This window comes from Bos grunniens, chromosome X, assembly GCF_055505025.1.
Source record: "Bos grunniens cultivar Pamir isolate PY7600 chromosome X, Bosgru_T2T1.0, whole genome shotgun sequence".
Taxonomy (NCBI): Eukaryota; Metazoa; Chordata; class Mammalia; order Artiodactyla; family Bovidae; genus Bos; species Bos grunniens.
The window spans coordinates 11,720,623-11,742,025 of NC_141194.1; the positions used below are offsets into that span (position 1 = coordinate 11,720,623).

The following is a 21,403-nucleotide window of genomic DNA, read 5'->3' on the forward strand; positions in this document are numbered from 1 at the left end:
CAGTTCCCAGGAGGAGGTCATTTTGCCTTAAATAATGAAACTGCACTTTGGGTTATGTATCCTCTTAGTGTGTATCAAGTATATTATCCCGAATACAAAAATCTCATCTGTTAGCTTAATGCAAAGCTTTACTTTCCCCTCACTTATAACTTACAGAAAGACATGTTGAACAAGTTAGTTATGTCAATACATGTCTGTTAAGCCCATGAGCTGAATTCCAAAAGGACTGAAGGAATTTTTTTTTAAATGCTCTGCTTACACTGCTGCAACGTTAACATCGCTGACCCAATTAGAAACATACATGGATAGCTCTGTATTTGTAACATTCTGTATGATTTAAATGACAAGGTGCCCTAAAAGGGAGCCAAGATATGTGTTCTGATGTTCCAGAAGTGGTTCTCTCTGGCAAAGGGAGTGTGATTCTTCAGCTAATCAGAGAGAGATCTCTCTTTAAATCTGGAGCTGGAGAGCCTCAGCATAAGAAAAAGAATGAGCACAAAAGGTGTCCAGAACAGGACTTTCTCTGCTGTTCCTCAGACCCAGGAATCCTGCTGGTGTGAAGATGGGTACATCCAAAGAGAAAGCACCCCGAGGAGTGGCTGACATGACCCCGTGACCTTCAGCCAGGTCACCACACACCCAACAGCTGTCCCCAAGGAGACTGCCTCGGCTCTCCCTTTGCTGGTAATGAGACTCCATGGATAAACCCTCTTACCTGGTTCCAGGATTTCTTTCTCAGTTCCTGCTCCATCACTGCCTCTTCTCAGCTCCAAATCTTCTGGCTCTACTTCCTGCCTCTCTCCACCAGGACAGACTTGGACACCCTGATGTTTGGCACCTTGCCTTAATATGGTTTCAACTCACTCTCTGGCACCTGTGCCTCTGGCTCCCCCTCCATCCAAACTTTGGCATCCAGGAGTTTTCTGGTTGGCCAGTGCTTCCATCAGATGCAATCCTACCTAATAAGAGCAAAGCAAACAGTCTGAACCATATCCTAAAAGTACCCTATCCATCAGTCAATATAGGCTTAGTGATGTGCGTGTAACAAATAGCTCCAAACTCTCCATCATCTAAAGTTGAGGTTTGTTCAGCTTATCCTACATGTTCAGTATGGCCCAGCTATGACTCTACTCCAAAACACTTTTGCTCAGAGGCTCCACCACTTGGAACATCCCTGGTCCCCACAGCTAGAGAAAGAAAGCATGAGGTGTTACAAATGAGCTCTTAAAGACTCAATGTATTTGCAGCCATATTTCTTTGGTCAAAGCAAGTCATGCAGCCCTGCCTGCCTCATGTCAAGGGGGCACGAAGGTACAATCGCACCCAAAGGCAGGAGAACCAGAGATATTGCTGAATAATATTAACTGTTACCACAGGCACGAAGTTTTAAGTCACAATTTTCTGATCTCATTGTTTATGGAACTAGAATATTGACTATAGTGTTGGTTGGCTCTGTTAACTCTTAGTAATCCCTAGAGAAAGCTTGAAGATTTAATTAGGGCTTCCCAGGTGGCTCAGTGGTAAAGACCTGCAATGCAGGAGACCTGGGTTCGATCCCTGGGTCAGGAAGATCCTCTGGAGGAGGGCATGGCAACCCACTCCAGTACTCTTGCCTGGGAAATCCCCTGGACAGAGGAGCCTGGAGGGCTACAGTCCATGGGGTCACAGAGAGTGGGACATGACTTAGCAACTAAGCACAGCACACATGCACACACTGCAATACAAAAGGGCGAGAAGAAGCAAGTCCTTGATTAAAAACAAAACTTCCAATGCTATAACTACTAACTGTCATTAGTCCTAATATATTAATATTAATAACAGCTAAGGTTTCATTTCTCAGGCATTTGCAGCACACCTCTAAGCTCTTTACATATATAATTTCTATAAGTCTACAGCAAGACCATGGTACAAGTACTCTTTTTATTCTCATTTTATAGACAAGGAAATTTGACCCAGTGATGTTTAGTAATGTGCTTGGGGGTGACAGCTATCATGGTTTAATGGATGCTATTTTAATCTTTAAAATATTAACATGAAAGTGTCACATAGTTTGGCTCTTCTACTAGCTCCAGGGTTTCCACACTGGGTTACTGTGAGCCTCCCGGCTCGTGATTTCTAAAGCAATGTCAGTCTTTAGGCTTTAATCCAGAGAAGATTTTTGGCACATCACAGAGAAGAATGGAGTGGGGTGGGGTGGGGTGGGGAGTACACGACTTTTGATTCTGGCTAAAATGTACAAAGTCCTAACAGAGCATCATTCTTACTCCAACCACCAAAATAGCCCTGATGGCTACAAAAATCAAACTTTGATAAACTCCTTTCAAGAGCAAAGATGCAAAGAACCCTAAAGGAACAAATTTCTAGAAAACAATGAGCTAGTCCCAAGTGAGAGGAGAGCCGTAAGTGTTCTCACTCACAGCAGAATGACAAATGGAGATGAAATTCAGACGGAAAGCGTAAGGAGAAAGGAGCCAAGTTGCAGTGAAAGTTCAGTGGTCATGTGTGGCGGACACGTGGACAACACCAAGAGTTCGGCCACAGAGCGAGTCTATGCTGAGCCATCAAATCATTCCCACAGTGTGTCACAAAGTTCTCAGGAGTATTGTGCCAAAGGTTGGGGCAGGACAGAAAATGGATTTCCCCATTGGAGGAATAGGGTCTTTCCCAAGGAAATGGCAACCCTCTCCAGTATTCTTGCCTGAGAGATCCCATGGACAGAGGAGCCTGACAGACTACAGTCCACGGGGTCACAAAGAGTCAGACACAACTGAGCAACTGAACAACAAGTGCAAGGCAGCCATCTCCCATCTCCAAAACCAGACCTGATTAAAGTGTACCCGTGACCCTCTGGACTCTGAGGTCCCAAAGGCCTGGGGCTTGTCAGTTGAGAGAAATTAACCTATGACATTCCTGGTAAGTCAGCAATAGAAGAACAATAAGAATCTACAAATTACCAAGGAAATGTGACCTTAAACCCAAACTGAAAAGACTGACATCAAATACTGGTGAGGTTAGGGAGCAACTAGAATTCTTGTACATTTCTCATCAGAGTTTAAAACAGTACAACCACTGTGGAGAACTGTTTGGCCATTTTTTAAAATTAATTACTTTATTTTAATTGGGGAATAATTACTTTACAATATTGTGATGGTTTCTGCCATACATCAGGATGAGTCGGCCACAGGTATACATGTGTCCCCCTCCCATCTTGAACCCCCTTACTTCTCTCCTCACCCTATCCCTCTGGGTTGTCCCAATTTCTAACAGTCAAACACACATCAGTCCTAAGAAACAACACTCCGCTCCTGGGTCATAATCTAAGATGAATAAAAATGTATGTCCAAAAAAAGATTTATTTACAAATGACCAAAGCAGTGTAACTGATGAGCTCAAAATTGGAGACTACTTATGGGTTCATCAACATGTAGGTAAAGTTTTGTGTGTTCACACAGTACAATACTAGTCAGCAACCTGACTTACCTGTACAATCAAAAACATAGATGATTCTCAGAAATATGCTGAGTGATAGAAGCAAGGCATAAGAGTACCCATGAATCTACCCATTTATACGAAGTTCTAAAACAAGAAAAATAATGCATGGTGATAAACCCCAAGTTGAATTAGCCAGTGAAGGGCACAAGAGAGCTTTCTGGGATAACAGAAATGTTCTATTTTTTTGGCTTTGGATGGTTAATACATGTCATTGTCAAAATTTAGTTGAAATGAAGATTTGTGCAATTTACTAGAGCTTAATTATACCTCGCTTTTAAAAGGTATAAGGTTAAATATTGTTCTTTCAGAGTACGTGAATGAGTCAGCTCCAAACTGAGTCCATAATATCAGAGTTAAATGCCAGGTCTTGTAGGCCACCCAAGGTCAATATAAAACAATCACAGCACTTCTCTTATTCAGAGCTTTTGACAGTCAGGTGCAGACATGACGGGACCTGCTAGAAAAGGGCACAATCCCACACCTCATGAGTGATTCTATCCTTTCATCTGTTTCTACCCAGTGTTATTTCATGCTGAGTTATCCAAAACCTGCTGATGTGTCACTGCTATAACCTCTCAGTGTGAGCCTTTAATTGCTCAGGGTCAGCCCTTAAAACACTGGGGATTCCCACTCTAACTGCACAGAGCTTATCAATGTATGGCGTGCTAGAGCTCTACTGCTTATTTTGTTATTGCCATTTCTGATCTTAACTTCTCCACACAGGCAAACAGTTTTCCGTAAGGCTCCTCTGACATGCTCCAAAATGACTCCTCCTAGAGAGATAGAAAGTGGTATTATGCAGTAGGGTGACCGCAGGTGAGAAAACAAGCAGCTTGTCTTAATACTGCCTAAAATGGCACTCCTCACACTTGTTTGTACATAGGAAACGTCAAGGAATATTGTTAAAATTATGATGCTGATTGAGCAAGCCTGGAGTGGAGTCCAGGGTTCTAAATGTCTAACAAGTTCCCAGGTTCTAGGGTGTTGCTGGTCCACAGTCCACACTGATTTTAAGGCCAAAGTTTTCCTTTCTCTTCAGTTTCTGGAAGGTGTCTCTCTCCATGTGTGAATTCTCAGTCCAGGGTTCAGCTTTTGACTGCTTCAGGTTTAAACGTGCAAGCTAGGGTTCCAGCAGTGGACCAAGGTTAGCTTTTGGAATTAAAAATAAACAACCTGGAAAGGCATTTTAGTTTTCATAGATTAATTCAAAATTATTCCATCTCTTCTCATGTCCTCCCATCATCCATCTGTAGGACTCCCATTGATCAGTAGATTCCACAGAGTAGGCAGACCTTCCAGAAGCATCTAGGATCAGACAATGAGTCATAGGCAGGAGCTTCACCAAGACTTCAGCTCACATCAGTTAGGATATACATCCTGACTGACAGAGAAATAGGGATGCAAGTCAGTAAGTTCCTCTCTGGAATGGGTCAGAGCCTGCTTCCATAACCAAGTGGGGAAAACAGCTTCCTTCCCCATTGACTCTGCTGGGTACAATGATGATTCTCAGATGGACACAAAGGAAAAGATATTTTACCCCAGAGTGACCTTTTGGCAACAGCATTCTAAGAGATGGTAAGATTATGACAGCATGGTATTTGGCATCCAAGTTCTTGAATCATTCAAAAAACATTTAAGATGTGATCTTTACCCAAGAATTCCAGAAACTTTTTTAAAGAAAAATACACTTGAGACACTGAATCTAAATAATTCAGAATATTCATAAATTCCCCAACCATTTAAGCACTTGATTCATTATTTAGGAAAAACTTTATATGCAAAACAAAAAATAACCAGTGCTTAACATAAAGACATAGAAGACTTATTGCAATTGATCAGGTTTAATTGGATAAGTGGCATTAGTCCTTGACCACATGAATATTTTGTGAAAAAATAAACCACAAACAACCAAAACATACAAGGGGGCCACAGAGGATGAGATGGTTAACTGGCATCACTGACTCAATGGACATGAACAAACTCCAGGAGATAGTGAAGGAAAGGGAAGCTGGCATGGTGCAGTCCATGGGGTTGCAAAGAGTAGGACACAACTTAGTGGCTGAACAACAACAACATACACAACGTGACAGCAAAAGAAGTCTTCAATCTGCTCATAGTTTTGCTAGATCAAACTTTTAGAGGAAAACAGGCAGAATACTCTCTGACATAAATCGCAACCAGATCCTCTATGACCCACTCCCAGAGTAATGGAAACAAAAACAAAAACAAACAAATGGGACCTGATTAAACTTAAAAGCTTTTACACAACGAAGGAAACTATAAGCAAGGTGAAAAGACAGCTTTCAGAATGGGAGAAAATAATAGCAAATGAAACAACTGACAAAGAATTAATCTCCAAAATATATAAGCAGCTCATGCAGTTCAATACCAGAAAAAGGAACAATCCAATCAAAAAGTGGGAAAAAGACCTAAACATACATTTCTCCAAAGAAGACATACAGATGGCTAATAAACACATGAAAAGATGCTCAATATCACTCATTATTAGAAAAATGCAAATCAAAACCACAATGAGGTATCATCTCACACAAGTCAGAATGACCATGAGCAAAAGTCTACAAACAATAAATGCTGGAGAGGGCATGGAAAAAAAGGAACCCTCTTACACTTTTGGTGGGGATGCAAACTGGTACAGCCACTATGGAGAATAGTGTGGAGATTCCTTAAAAAACTGGGAAGAGAACTGCCATACGACCCAGCAATCCCAATGCTGGGCATACATCCAGAGGAAATCAGAAGTGAAAGAGTCACATGTACCCCAGTGTTCACTGAAGCACTATTTACAATAGCTAGGACATGGAAGCAACCTAATATTCATCAGCAGACAAGTGGATAAGGAAGTTGTACTACATATACACAATGGAGCATTACTCAGCTATAAAAAGGAACCCCTCTGAGTCAGTTCTAATGAGGTGGATGAAACTGGAGCCTATTATACAGAGTGAAGTCAGAAAGAGAAACACAAATACTGTATATTAACGCATATACATGAAATATAGAAAGACAGTAACAATGATCCTATATGCAAGTCAGCAAAAGAGACACAGATGTAAAGAACAGACTTTTGGACTCAGTGGAAGGGGGCGAGGGTGGGATGATTTGAGAAAATAACACTGAAACATGTACATTACCATATGTAAAACAGATGACCTGTGCAAGTTCAAAGGATGAAGTAGGACACCCACAGCCAGTGCTCTGGGACAATCCAGAGGATGGGGTGAGGAGGGAGGTGGGAGGGTGATTCAGGATGGGGGGCACATGTATACCATAGCTGATTCAGGTCGATGTATGGCAAAAACTATCACAATATTGTAAAGTGGTTATGCTGAAATTAAAATTAATTAATTAATTTAAAAAATAGGCTTTAGTTTCCAAGCTCTTCCAAGTCTCCAAGCTCTCAGCATTTCTCTTTACGTTCTAAGGGCTAGTGGCTCAGGCTGGGGGCAGTGCGGCAGTTTCTGCTGAGTCAGAGATCTCCATTGTATTCTTGTACACTGGCTTTTGGAACTGAAGTAAAGGCCCTTTCATTTCAGGTGAAATTCCTCTTGGTAGACTAGACCTAGGCTGGTCTTTGGAGAGAGATCAAGTTCTGAGCCTTTGGACTAGGAGGACTAACTCCAAGACCCTAGACTACCAGAGAACTAACTCTCAGTTCAGTTCAGTTGCTAAGTCGTGTCCGACTCTTTGCGATCCCATGAATTGCAGCATGCCAGGCCTCCCTGTCCATCAACAACTCCCGGAGTTCACCCAAACTCATGTCCATTGAGTCGGTGATGCCATCCAGCCATCTCATCCTCTATCATTCCCTTCTCCTCCTGCCCCTAATCCCTCCCAGCATGAGGGTCTTTTCCAGTGAGTCCACTCTTCACATGAGGTGGCCAAAGTATTGGAGTTTCAGCTTTAGCATCAGTCCAAAGAACACCCAGGACTGATCTCCTTTAGAATGGACTGGTTGGATCTCCTTGCAGTCCAAGGGACTCTCAAGAGTCTTCTCCAACACCACAGTTCAAAAGCATCAATTCTTCGGCGCTCAGCTTTCTTCATAGTCCAACTCTCACATCCCTACTTGACCACTGGAAAAACCATAGCCTTGACTAGACGGACCTTTGTTGGCAAAGTAATGTCTCTGCTTTTGAATATGCTATCTAGGTTGGTCATAACTTTCCTTCCAAGGAGTAAGCGTCTTTTAATTTCATGGCTGCAATCACATTCTGCAGTGATTTTGGAGCCCAAAAAAATAAAGTCTGACACTGTTTCCCCATCTATTTCCCATGAAGTGATGGGACCAGATGCCATGATCTTCGTTTTTGAATGTTGAGCTTTAAGCCAACTTTTCCACTCTCCTCTTTCACTTTCATCAAGAGGCTTTTTAGTTCCTCTTCACTTTCTGCCATAAGGGCGGTGTCATCTGCATATCTAAGGTTATTGATATTTCTCCCAGCAATCTTGATTCCAGCTTGTGCTTCTTCCAGCCCAGTGTTTCTCATGATGTACTCTGCATATAACTCTATGGAGTATCAAATAGTGAGAACTCACACAAAGGAAACCATTTGAATACAAGTGGTGATTCCAAGTCTATGCCCCGACCAGTAATGCTGAAGAAGCTGAAGTTGAACAGATCTATGAGGACCTACAAGACCTTCTAGAACTAACACCCAAAAAAGATATACTTTTCATTATAGGGGACTGGAATGCAAAAGTAGGAAGTCAAGAAACACCTGGAGTATTTTTCTTTCTGCCTTACTTCACTCTGTATAATAGGTTCCAGTTTCATCCATCTCATTAGAACTGATTCAAATGTATTCTTTTTAATGGCTGAGTAATACTCCATTGTGTATATCTACCACAGCTTTCTTATCCATTCATCTGCTGATGGGCATCTAGGTTGCTTCCATGTCCTGGCTATTATAAACAGTGCTGCGATGAACATTGGGGTACACGTGTCTCTTTCCCATATATGGAATTTAGAAAGATGGTAACAATAACCCTGTGTACAAGACAGCAAAAGAGACACCAATGTATAGATCAGTCTTATGGACTCTGTGGGAGAGGGAGAGGGTGGGGAGATTTGGGAGAATAGCATTGAAACATGTATAATATCATGTATGAAACGAGTCGCCAGTCCAGGTTCGATGCACGGTACTGGATGCTTGGGGCTGGTGCACTGGGACGACCTAAAGGGAGGGTAGGGGAGGGAGGAGGGAGGAGGGTTCAGGATGGGGAACGCGGGTATACCTGTGGCAGATTCATTTCGATATTTGGCAAAACTAATACAATATTGTAAAGTTTAAAAATAAAATAAAATTAAAAAAAAAAAAAGAAACACCTGGAGTAACAGGCAAATTTGGCCTTGGAATACGGAATGAAGCAGGGCAAAGGCTAATAGAATTTTGCCAAGAGAATGCACTGGTCATAGCAAACACTCTCTTCCAACAACACAAGACAAGACTCTACACATGGACATCACCAGATGGTCAACACCAAAATCAGATTGATTATATTCTTTGCAGCCAAAGACAGAGAAGCTCTATACAGTCAGCAAAAACAAGACCGGGAGCTGACAGTGGCTCACATCATGAACTCCTTATTGCCCAATTCAGACTTAAATTGAAGAAAGTAGGGGAAACCATTAGAACATTCAGGTATGGCCTTAATGAAATCCCTTACGATTTACAGTGGAAGTGACAAATAGATTCAAGGGACTAGATCTGATAGACACAGTGCCTGATGAACTATGGATGGAGTTTTGTGACACTGTACAGGAGATAGGGAGCAAGACCATCCCCAAGAAAAATAAATGCAAAAAAGTAAAAAGGCTGTCTGGGGAGGCCTTACAAATTGCTGTGAAAAGAAGAGAAGTGAAAAGCAAAGGAGAAAAGGAAAGATATACTCATTTGAATGCAGAGTTTCAGGAATAGCAAGGAGAGATAAGAAAGCCTTCTTCAGTGACCAGTGCAAAAAAATAGAGGAAAACAACAGATGGGAAAGGCTAGAGATTTCTTCAAAAAATTAGAGATAGCAAGGGAACATTTCATGCAAAATTGGGCTTGATAAAGGACAGAAATGGTATGGACCTAAAAGAAGCAGAAGATATTAATAACAGGTGGCAAGAATACACAGAAGAACTGTACAAAAAAGATCTTCATGACCCAGATAACCACAATGGTGTGATCACTCACCTAGAGCCAGACATCCCAGAATGTGAAGTCAAGTGGGCCTTAGAAAGCATCACTATGAACAAAGCTAGTGGAGGTGATGGAACTCCAGCTGAGCTATTTCAAATCCTCAAAGATAATACTATGAAAGTGCTGCACTCAATATGCCAGCACATTTGGAAAACTCAGCAGTGGCCACAGGACTGGAAAAGGTCAGTTTTCATTCCAATCACAAAGAAAGGCAATGCCAAAGAATGCGCAAACTACCACACAATTGCACTCATCTCACACACTAGTAAATTAATGCTCAAAATTCTCCAAGCCAGGCTTCAGCAGTACGTGAACCGTCAACTTCCAGATGTTCAAGCTGGGTTTAGAAAAGGCAGAGGAACCAGAGATCAAATTGCCAACATCCTCTAGATCATGGAAAAAGCAAGAGACTTCCAGAAAAACATCTATTTCTGCCTTGTTGACTATGCCAAAGACTTTGACTGTGTGGATCACAATAAACTGTGGAAAATTCTGGAAGAGATGGGAATACCAGACCACCTGACTTGCCTCTTGATAAACCTGTATGCAGGTCAGGAAGCAACAGTTAGAACTGGACATGGAACAACAGACTGTTTCCAAATGGGGAAAGGAGTAGGTCAAGGCTGCATATTGTTGCCCTGCTTATTTAACTTATATGCAGACTACATCATGAGAAACGCTGGGCTGGATGAAGCACGAGCTGGAATCAAGATTGCCGGGAGAAATATCAATAACCTCAGATATTCAGATGACACCACCCTTATGGCAGAAAGTGAAGAAGAACTAAAGAGTCTCTTGATGAAAGTGAAAGAGGAGAGTGAAAAAGTTGGCTTAAAGCTCAACATTCAGAGAACTAAGATCATGGCATCCGGTCCCATCACTTCATGGCAAATGTGGAAACAGTGTCAGACTTTATTTTTTGGGGCTCCAAAATCACTGCAGATGGTGACTGCAGCCATGAAATTAAAAGACGCTTACTCCTTGAAAGAAAAGGTATGACCAACCTAGACAGCATATTAAAAAGCAGACATTACTTTGCCAACAAAGGTCTGTTTAGTCAAAACTTTGGTTTTTCCTGTGGTCATGTATGGATGTGAGAGTTGGACTATAAAGAAAGCTGAGAGCTGAATAATTGATGCTTCTGAACTGTGGTGTAGGAGAAGGCTCTTGAGAGTCCTTTGGACTGCAAGGAGATCAGTCCTGAATGTTCATTTGAAGGAATGATGTTGAAGCTGAAAAACTCTAATACTTTGGCCACCTGATGCAAAGAACTGACTCATTTGAAAAGACCCTGATGCTGGGAAAGATTGAGGGCAGGAGGAGAAGGGGACGACAGAGGTTGAGATGTTGGATGGCATCACCAACTCAATGGACATAAGTTTTGGTAAACTCTGGGAGTTGGTGATGGACAGGGTGGCCTGGCATGCTGCGATTCATGGGGTCGCAGAGTCGGACACGACTGAGCGACTGAACTGAACTGAATACAAGACCTGGCATCACCCAACTACCAGTAGCACCCTGTGCAGGATGCCTCACCTAAACAACAAAAATACAAACCAAATCATCAACAGACATAATTACCACCTCATTCAGCCTTGCCCATCAGAGGAAAAACAAATAAATAAAAACTCAGTACAAATCTCACCCTATACAAAGCTTACACAAACCACTGGACCAACCTTAGGAGGGCAGAAACCAAAAGGAAGAAAGAATTCAACCTTGAAGCCTGGGAAAGGGAGACCTCAAACACAATTATTTAAAAAAAATAAATAAAGAAGATGAGCCCATCATAGTTGAACAAAGTTTAGGAGTTCTAAATTTTGCTTAACCAGTTTAAAAATGTATAAATAAATTGTAAATGGAGGAATCCAGTTAAGTGCTGCCTCTAAGGTTCAGGAATCTACCTAAATACAGAAATCTGGGGGTTTATTAAGAAACAGATTGGAGGAGTTGAGCCAGGATTTCTGGTACTCAGCAACACAACTATATAAGCACTTACATAAGCAGTCAACTATTTTATTTTCATTGCTTGCCTTCCCTTCTAAAAGTCTAAAACTCTGCCATCCTAGGACATTATAACACTTGTTCAAGGTTGTGGGAGTCTTTATTCCTAAAAAGCAAGTCTGTATCACTTAACATTGCAATTCTCAAGCATTCACTGAGCACTGGCCCAATATTTTGTTAGCAATTATAAAATGTATATTATCAATCAAACCTAGTTTTCCTAACATCGCTTTAGCTGAAGCATCAGGATTTCTCTCCAGACTCAGAATGAGTGATAAAATAGCAGGTAATAGGATATCTGAGGATAAGCAGAGTGAAACTGAACTATTACAGAAAAGCCCTGGGTTCATTTTCAGCATAGTATAATCACAAACATTGTCACCCTCACTACAGTCACCACCGTCACCCTTATTACTGCATCATTATAATCATCACCATTACTGTCACCATCATAAACTAGTGATAGCACAGAAAATATAGAAGTTTCATTGAAAAGAATTTTGGCTGTAACTATTAAGCTTACAAATTTATATCCCATTTGAATCAATTACTCTCCAAGGTACCTGTATGACAGAAATACACGGGTACCAAAAAAAAAAAAAAAGTATGGAAAAAATTATAGAAATATCAATTCTTATAAATAAAATTACAAACTCCTAACAGGAATATTTCTAGGCAAATTGACTCTAAAATTTACATTTCAATAGAAAATTGTTTGAAACAAGGAAAAATTATGAAACACCCTAAATAATTTCAAAGACAAGTTTACTTAACAAATGTTTATCAAGTGGCTATTGTGTCAGGTATCATTTTTAGCCAAAGGGATGACTAAATAAAATCTTGGTATGTTACTACTGCAGAACACTGGGCTGCATGTAATGAGAATAAAAAACACCTAATCAACTAATGTGGGAAAAAATCTCTAAGACATGTTGTGAAGTTAAAACAAATCATGATACAATATATGCAGTACAGTGCAATTTGACTCTCATAATAAAAAGTATCTCAATCTGAGCCTGTAAAAATCCAACTAAATAGAAAATAATCCAGGACGATACCTTATGAACAGGGGATGGATGATTACTTCTAGAGAGGAAAGTGGAATTGAGTAAGCTGTGGACAATTTTGGCTTTGTGTAATATTTGAATTTTTACCAGAAGAATGTGTTTATTACATGCATACCTAAAATTTACCAGGCTACCTGAAAAAATACTGATAAAGTATTACTTGTCAAAATGTAGTCTAGAACAAACTGTACTTAATAGGATGTTTTCAAATACCCTCATTGTTGGTCGTTTTCCTAGGAATTCAAATTTAGCAGGCTAGTATCAGACCAACTTTATCTTTGTTAAAAGGCAGGAAGGCAAGTGGTAAGAGAAAGAACACACCAGGATGGTGCTTACCATCAGTTAAATGTGGGTTTTAATCCCTATTTTGGTACCTGATAAACACATATGTCCTTAGAATGTATACTTTAAGTAGCCAGCAACATGATGCCTAACAAAAAGTGACTTAAACAACAAGGGTTTGTTCACTCACAACCAGAAACCCAGAAACAGAACACTGCCAAGGAAGAAAACTTTAACAGTTCTCCCCTGGCTTTTACCTCATAGTTGCAATATGGCTGCTGCAGCTCCAACAAAACACCACATCCTTATAAGACAGCAGTCCAAGTAAGAAGGAACGAGGTCTTTTATATATGCAGGTCTCTACCTTATTAGGGAGGATAGGTTTTCACAGCAGATCCCACATTTTCCCCTTACATTTAATTGGCCAGAACCAGGTCACATAGCTACCTTCAAGTGAATCACTGGGAAAGAGAATAATGTTTGACTTAAGCTCAAACATAGTTCATATCCTGAGACTGAGCCCTCTGTGCCTGAGCACATAACTACCCGCTGCCCACAATAATTCTGGATTCCTCTGTTAACAAAAGAATAATAAAGAAACCACCACTGAACAGCCAGGCTTCTCAGGTGGCTCATTGGTAAAGAATCCACCTTCCAATGAAGGAGATGCTGGAGACACAGGTTCCATCCCTGGGTCAGGAAGAGCCCCTGGAGGAGGAAATGGCAACACACTCTAGTATTCTTGCCTGGATAATCCCATGGACAGAGGGGCCTGGTGGGCTACAGTCCAGGGGATTGCAAACACCTGGACAGACTGAGCACACATGCATGCACACACTGAAGAGCTGATGAACTGCTACAATAAGTATCTAAAGATTCAGTTTGTTCATCTGTAAATTGGGGCAAATGACTTATTCTCAGAACTGCTTGGTACACTAAATAAGATAGCATATGGTAAGCACTTCACTTATTCTAAGTTCTTGGTCAATGTCAGTTTTTGTTCTCAATCACTTCCATCAATAATTATGACATTGTTTCCATATTGAGCCTTTTAAAAGATAGACACCAGGAAAAGTAGGAGCTGTAAAACATATAGTTCTCCATTTCTTGCATTTAGATATTCCTATGGACTTCCCTGGTGGCTCAGACGGTAAAGCGTCTGTCTACGATGTGGGAGACCCGGGTTCAATCTCTGGGTTGGGAAGATCCCTTGGAGAAGGAAATGGCAATCCACTCCAGTACTATTGCCTGGAAAATCCCATGGACAGAGGAGCCTGGTAGGCTACGGTCCATGGGGTCGCAAAGAGTCGGACACGACTGAGAAACTTCACGTTCACGTTCATGTACATAATATATGTATATTCTGCAACCAGAAATGTCATCATTTGTCTGAAATGCCAAATTGGTTTCTGCAGAGTCCTGTTTCTGTCCGCCTGCAATGCAGGAGACCTTGGTTTAATTCCTGGGTCAGGAAGATCCACTGGAGAAGGGAAAGGCTGCCTAGTGGTTCAGATGGTAAAGTGTCTGTCTGCAATGCAGGAGACCCGGGTTCGATCCCTGGGTTGGGAAGATCCCCTGGAGAAGGAAATGGCAGTCCACTCCAGTATTCTTGCCTGGAAAATCCCATGGACCGCGGAGCCTGGTAGGCTACTGTCCATGGGGTCGCAAAGAGTCGGACACGACTGAGCGACTTCACTTTCACTTTCACCCACTCCAGTATTCTGGCCTGGAGAATTCCATGGAATATATAGTCCATGGGTTGCAAAGAGTTGGACATGACTGAGTGACTTTCACCTCAAAGAGTCCTGTACAAAGCAACACAATTAAGTAATAGAAGTCATTAGAGGAGATACACCATCAAGAAAAGACTTTCCTAATATTAATTTCAAGTTTATCTCTTGATGCACAAAGGGATCACCACATGGGTGCTAACTGGACACTATTACCTCATGTGGCAGAAAGGAAGAGGGAGCCAGGTCTCCCCGGCCCCTTTTGTAAGGGCACTAACCCCAGACTCCCATTTCCCTCTGACAACTAAGGAGGAGACATTTACTTTCTCAGGAAAGACATCTTCTTGCCAATTTCAAAGCAGTAACGCCTCAAGTCCTTTGCACATGATGGCAACTTAAAATTACTCCACTGTAAATAATCTGATGACAAATTTGGCAGTTTGATTTTAGCCACAGTGGGGAAGGGAAGAGCTAAAGGGCTCAGAGTTGGGCTTCTCTCCATACAAGTAGACAGATTTACCTCAAGCAGTGGTTCTCACCCTTGAGTGTGTATCTGAGTCACCTGGCTGCTGCTGCTGCTAAGTCGCTTCAGTCAGGTCCAACTTTTCATGACCCCATGGACTGTAGCCTGCCAGGCTCCTCTGTTCCAAGGGATTCTCCAGGTAAGAGTACTGGAGTGGATTGCCATACCCTGAGTGTGTTACATCACAGATCTCTGGGTCTCACTCCCAGTAGATTTAAGGTGGACTCTATAGTTCTAACAAGCTCCCAAATGATGCTCAAGATGGTGTTCAGGACTCCTCTCAGAGAACCACTGCCTGAGGGATGCAGGAGTCATGCCTGCAAGTGACAGCATTAGCCTCTCCTTGAATCCGCACCTGTGAACTCAGGCTCAACCCCAGTCAAACAATAGAGAGCAGAGCATGCGAAATGTATGACATTTCTGAATAACTTCAAATTATTTCCAGCCTGCAGAACTTGAGACTAGATGACTTCATTTGGGGGTAGACCCCCTTCAAGGAAGCTTGAAGGGAGATGAGAAAGGCCACCTATCCAAATAAGCCGGCTTCTCACTACCTCACGCGCCGACTTGCCAACAGAGAGAACAAAGTCACACTCAAATTCTAAACACTTTTAAGGGCGTACAAGTATTTCAAGTCCATGATCCCTTCCTTTGTTTTAGGTCTCAAGAATGTAGGGCTTTTTGCCTCTTTGCCATCACAAAAAGCCAGGACTGTGCTCCGTCACAAAATGCAAGAGCGTGGCCCAGACCAACTGCTGGGCTGAGCCTGCTGTCAACTGCGTGGCCAACAAAGGACCAAAGAGCTGGATTAGACAAAAAAAAAAATTTTCTGTCGTTTGAGGCAACAGATTTTTCCAAACAATATTTTAATTTGCATACCAAGCCAGATTCCCTCTCGGAGGACGGATAGAGAACATTCCATCGTGTAAGACAATACTCATTCCCATAGAGTGATGTCAGGGCCAAGCGAGCAACGCTCTTTCTGAGATTCTTTTCCTGGCCGTTAAGGTTCCTGTTATAAAATGTTAACCACTTCAGAATCGGGCAAGAGGTTGCAAATCTCTGTTAGTGTTTTTACAGAAGCAAAAGAGACAAGGCTGTCATCAACTGCCTCATGCGCAATTATTTAATGACTTTTCCCTCCTGGTATGAATAGGATTTCTGCAATCTATCTTCACCTCCCAGGACTTTCTTCTCCCAGGAATACCAATTTGGGTAGTTTATTTCTGCCAGCTTTTGACGTGCAGGGAGCAGTCTGATTGTTTGCTAAAATGATAGGAGGCATTTCAGGGCTCTAGGACTAAATCCTGGTAGGAATTTTGAGGTTAATAGGAAACACACTGGGCATTTTGCTAGTTAGGGGAATACCACGGCACAGGGAAGATTAAGGACAAAACGCTCTCTAACGCATAAATGATAGAAAATGGTGTGAAGAAGTACAGCACAGCAGGGAGATGCTGCCAAGAGCCTATTCTTAGGGTTACTTGAAAAAACACCAAGTTAAAAAAAAATACACTATTTCATCTACTAACTAATCAAGTATCCTTTTCTCTCTCTGCATATGAATTCCATAATTTTAAGATGAAAGAAAAAACTTGTATTCCATTTGAACTCTAACTATGTGCTACTTTTTAATTGTGAAAAGCCTGAAAAAATGGATATAGGACACTGAGGGGAAAATACAGTATCAAACAGCCTGAAATAACTGACTTTTAGTCAATTTAACAGAGCTATTTTTTAAAAATAGGAGTATAGTTGGTTTACAATGTTGTGTTAGTTTCTGCTGTGCAGAACAGTGAATCAGTTATGCATACACACATATCCACTCTTTTTAGATTCTTTTCTCATATAGGTCATTACGGAGTATTGAGTAGAGTTCCATGCACTATACAGTAAGTTCTTATTAGTTATCTATTTTATATACAGCAGTGTGGGTCAATTCCAATCTAACAGAGCTAATTTTAGGATGAAAAAAAGGAATACAGAGAAACCTCGAAATCCCCTTGATTTTTCCCCTTGTCCTATTTACCTCTCATTATCAAATTTGTTGGGAGTCTTCCCTATACAGGGCTTTGTCCTTTTATTTTATACACATATATTCTAGAACAATGCTGAATATAGTGTTATATGTTTTCTAATATCTATAAGAAACTGTTACTCATGAACCCATGGATTATCACCCACCAGGCTCCTCTGTCCATGGGATTCTTCAGGCAAGAATACTGCAGTGGGTGGCCATTCTCTTCTCCAGGGGATCTTCCTGATCCAGGGATCAAACCCAGGTCTCCTGCATTGCAGACAGATTCTTCACCGTCTGAGCCACCAGGGAATCCCAATATCTGTGTAGCTGCTATCAATATGATACTGAAACTTGATTTTTTTTCATTCAGTGTTATACTTTTGAGCCTGTCTATACATAGAGACCGAGGTCATTTTTAAAGGCAGCATCAGCTTCCCCTTCTATAAACACACTACAATATGTATTTAGCCAGCTGATAAAAGCTTCAAGTGTTGTCCATTTTAGACAATTACAAACAATGCTGCGTCTCCTTCATGTTTCTAGAGGCTGTATTGGACTTCATCAAGGACAGAACGTCAGAGTGTCTGCACACTTCCACCCCTGCTAGATAACATCAAAACACTCTCCCAAGAGGGGATCGCAATAAGTATTCTGATCAGAAGCACTGACAGTTTCTGTTTTCCCTCATTTTGGCAAGACTCCAACTATGTCATTCTTAAGTTATTCCACTCATCCAAGGATCCCTGATCAACAGCCAAGATGAGTTTCCTGCTCACAGCCAGAATGAGATGACAGTGGACAGATTTACCTCTACCTCTGCCCACTGCTGCCGCTGCTGCTAAGTCGCTTCAGTCGTGTCCGACTCTGTGCGACCCCATAGACGGCAGCCCACCAGGCTCCACTGTCCCTGGGATTCTCCAGGCAAGAACACTGGAGTGGGGTGCCATTGCCTTCTCCGCCTCTGCCCACTAGCATCCCCTATTTCTAGAAACAGAATCTCTCTTTTCTACAGAGAACTGCCCTCCCACTCTGAGTTGTTAGTCACAGTCACAAAGGAGCTTCTCTCTATGTAGAATGACCCATCACAGATAGAGACCAAAATAGAAACAACCAGAATTTCTCATGGGCAATGAGAGAAAATCTCAAGCTTACTCGAGATTTTAAATAACGTGAGAAGGAATAAGCTGTCTTTGTCTGCCTGTGGATAAATGAACAAAGAAGAAAGAGGAATCAAGATTAGATAGAAATTCCTCTCCTAGGTATAGATCCACAAGAACTGAAGACAGGGGCTGGAACAGATAGTTATACACCAATGCTTGTTTAGCATTATTCAAAACAGCCAAAAGATGGAAATGCTTATCCATGAATAGATGAGTGGATAAACAAACTATGGTATATCATGCAATGGAATATTATTCAGCCATAAAAAGAAATAAGGTACTGATACTTGCAATAAAATGGATGAACCTGGAAAGCATTACATTATGTAAAATAAGCCAGATACAAAGAGATAAATATTGTATAGTTTCACTTATATGAAATATCTACAATAGGTAATTTTATGAAGACAGAAAGTATATTAGAGGTTACCACAGGTGAGGGGAAAGGGGAGTTACTGCTTCATAATAACAGGGCTTGTTTAAGGTGATGGAGAAGCTTTTGGAGCAAATAGTGATGATGTTTGTACACATTGTTAAGGTAGGTAATACCACTGAATAACATACTGTGTTTTTGTATTATGAATATGAATTACATAATGAATACATAATGAATGTATTATGAATAACATAATAAAATGGTGAAGACAGTATATTTTATATGCATTTTATCACAAAACATTTTAAAAACCAGAAAACCATTGAGATAAAAAAAAAAGATTAGACATACAGACAGAAAGACACATATATCTCTCAATGACATTGTTTGACTTCCTGGATCCCACCATGCCCAAAGTCAGACCTAATTATTTTATTCCTTAGTTTTATAAATCAGTGTATTCTATTTTTTATTTGTCTTGTTTGAATTGGTTTTCTGTCACTGGGAATTGAAATAATCCTAGATCAAGCATAACAGTGTATGGTCAGAAAGGAAAAATGTTTGATCTCCAAATCCACTCGGGTTCTAAACCTTTCTTTAAAAAAACAACTCTGCTGTCTACAGGCAATCATTCCAATCTTATCCTAATTGAGCTTGTGTGCAGGCTATTGAGGAGCTGGTAATAGCTTGAATAAACATGACAATCTTTTAATTTCCATTCACTGCTTGATACAAGGTCTATCCCAACCCAATTTTTTCCAGATACATCTCTCCTCTGGTTAATGGGCTAAGGAGAACTGGGTAACATGATGAAGAGGATACAAAGGAAAAAAAGAGTCCACAACAATGAGAAAGTGGACATTCAAAAATGATTTTTTACTACAAAGCAGAAGAGAAATGATCCAAGATCCGAAGGCAAAATAATTCTCCCATTTTAAGCGATCATTCTGACCTGGAGAGTGAGTGCTCCCACTCAGAGTCACCATCCATTCCTGGAGGAAACTGGAGACCCCTCCTTTTTTGTAAAGACAAGTAAGGATTCTGCCTTGATATCACATTTCACTCTTCAGTAAGGAAACTGACAAATCCTCAGTGGCAAGGAAGAAGGGGAGGAGGAGAAAGAGAACCCCTTTCCTTGTGTTTATCTTTTCATGTAATTTTGTATTTCTGTCTTCACATAAATTTACCAACAGACAACATAAATATAGCAAGATAAAAAATAATGGAATATGTGCAAAACGAGATGGGTAATTTTAGACCTTAAATTCATGGGAACAATTATACTTTGAATCCAACAGTTCCTCCTTTCTCACATATGGCAAACCTGACTAACTTGCCTGTAATCCTGCTCTTAATATGACTTTAAATGAAGCAAAAAAGAAAATAAAACTGTTTGCAAAGAGACAAGCTATAAGATTAAAAGTATTATTTATTGTAGAATTTCTTAGACTTCATTAGGAGAGGGGAACAACAAAACTGTGAAGGATTCCAAAATTAGTAATAAGTGTGATGAAAATCTTAGAAATGCAATGGTCTTTGGGACAGGCAAGAAAGGAAGAAGAGGTTTCCTTGTGTGGAGTAAGGAAAGGGAAAGCACATTGAGCGTAAACTGGAAGACCCTAGAGACTGCAATCGGCAAATATCAGTAAGAGATTACATTGCTTTAGACATCTTTGCGTTTACTAGCCATCAGTATGTCTTCTTTGGAGAAATGTCTGTTTAGGTCTTTTGCCCACTTTTTCATTGGGTTGTGAGTTTTTCTGCAATTGAGCTTCATGAGCTGCTTGCATATTTTGGAGATTAATTCTTTGTCAGTTATTTTACTTGCTATTATCTCCCATATGAAGGCTCTCTTTTCACCTTGCTTATAGTTTCTTTTGTTGCGCAAAAGCTCTTAAGCTTAATTAGGTCCCATTTGTTTATTTTTGTTTTTATTTCCACTACTCTGGGAGTGGGTTATAGAGGATTTGGCTGTGATTTATGTCAGAGAGTATTCTGCCAATGTTTTCCTCTAGGAATTTTGTAGTTTCTGGTCTTACATTTAGGTCTTTAATCCATTTTGAGAAGACATACAGATGGCTAATAAACACATGAAAAGATACTCAACATCAGTCATTATTTGTTCAGTCACTCAGTTGTGTCCAACTCTTTGCGACCCCATGGACTGCAGCACCCCAGGCCTCCCTGTCCTTCACCATCTCCCAGAGTTTGCTCAAACTCACGTCCATTCAGTCAGTGATGCCATCCAACCATCTCATCCTCTGTTGTCCCCTTCTCCTTCTGCCTTTAGTCTTTCCCAGCATCAAGGTATTTTCCTATGAGTTGGCTCTTTGCATCAGGTGGCCAAAGTACTGGAGCTTGCATTTCTCCACTCATTAGTAGAGAAATGCAAATCAAAACCACAATGAGATATCATATCATATCAGTCAGAATGGCCATCATCAAGAAGTTTACAAATAATAAACACTGGAGAGGACGTGGAGAAAAGGGAACCCTCTTACACTGCTGATGGGAATGCAAACTGGTACAGCCACTATGGGGAA

General features: G+C 40.9%; 1 long non-coding RNA gene across 6 annotated transcripts in view; it reads right to left on the reverse strand.

Annotated features, from left to right (window-relative positions):
- The window catches only part of LOC147339786 (uncharacterized), a 128,676-nt gene that overhangs the window by 83,884 nt on the left and 23,389 nt on the right, over positions 1-21,403 (reverse strand). For 3 of the 6 annotated variants that reach the window (XR_015158480.1, XR_015158483.1, XR_015158482.1), the window contains exon 3: positions 716-959. The exons of 2 other annotated variants lie outside the window; for them this stretch is intronic. This is a non-coding gene — a long non-coding RNA (uncharacterized LOC147339786). Of the gene's footprint in view, positions 1-715; positions 960-4,490; positions 4,798-21,403 lie in introns of those variants that run through there. One more of the 6 variants, XR_015158486.1, reaches the window with a different exon arrangement.